The sequence below is a fragment of the Galeopterus variegatus genome, unplaced genomic scaffold, assembly GCF_000696425.1.
Source record: "Galeopterus variegatus unplaced genomic scaffold, G_variegatus-3.0.2 Scaffold4528, whole genome shotgun sequence".
Classification (NCBI taxonomy): Eukaryota; Metazoa; Chordata; class Mammalia; order Dermoptera; family Cynocephalidae; genus Galeopterus; species Galeopterus variegatus.
In genome coordinates this window covers 94,334-95,556 of record NW_007730639.1, presented here as the reverse complement: position 1 = coordinate 95,556, position 1,223 = coordinate 94,334, and positions in this window count along the sequence as shown.

The window sequence follows — 1,223 nt, the reverse complement described above, 5'->3', positions numbered from 1 at the left end:
TGTCTCCAGTTTCATCCTGTTGCAAACAAAAGCAGATTCTTGTTGAACTGAGGCAAATAACTATATTAACATAAAATAAGAATACTCACAAATATCTTCAAAATCCTGGAGGGATCAAGTAGAGAGAAANAGAATGAAAGGATGGAAAAAGATATATCATGCAAGTAGAAATGAAAAATGAGCTGGAGTAGTTATTCTTATATCAGATAAAATAGATGTTAAAGCAAAAACCATAAAAAGAGATAAAGAAGGCCACTATATAATGATAAAAGGATCTATCCATCAAGAAGACATAACAATCATAAATATATATGCACCTAGTGTCACAGCAGCCAGATTTACAAAGCAAACACTATTAGCTCTAAAGAAAGAAAGAAACACTAACACCATAATAGTGGGGGACCTGAACACCCCACTCTCAACATTGGACAGATAATCTAGGCAAAAAGATCAACAGAGAAACACAAGATCTAAACAGTAGACAAACTGGATTTGGCAGATATCTACAGAACATTCCACCCAGCAACCTCAGAATACTCATTCTTCTTATCAGCACACGGAACATTCTCCAGGACAAACCACACTTTAGGTCACAAAGCAAGTCNCTATATAATGATAAAAGGATCTATCCATCAAGAAGACATAACAGTCATAAATATATACGCACCTAGTGTCACAGCAGCCAGATTTACAAAGCAAACACTATTAGCTCTAAAGAAAGAAATAAACACTAACACCATAATAGCGGGGGACCTGAACACCCCACTCTCAACATTGGACAGATAATCTAGGCAAAAAGATTAACACAGAAACACAAGATCTAAACAGTAGACCAACTGGATTTGGCAGATATCTACAGAACATTCCACCCAGCAACCTCAGAATATTCATTCTTATCAGCACACGGAACATTCTCCAGGACAAACCACACTTTAGGTCACAAAGCAAGTCTTAACAAATTCAAAAAAATTGGAATTATTCCATGTATTTTTTCTGATCACAATGGATTAAAATTAGAAATCAATAATAAACAAAACTCTGAAAACTATACAAACTCATGGAAATTAAACAACATTCTACTCAATGACATGTGGGTCCAAGAAGAAATTAAACAGGAAATCAAAAAGTTTCTTGAAACTAATGAAAATAATGACGCATCATACCAAAACCTGCGGGATACTGCAAAAGCAGTATTAAGGGGAAAATTTATAGCATTGAATGCT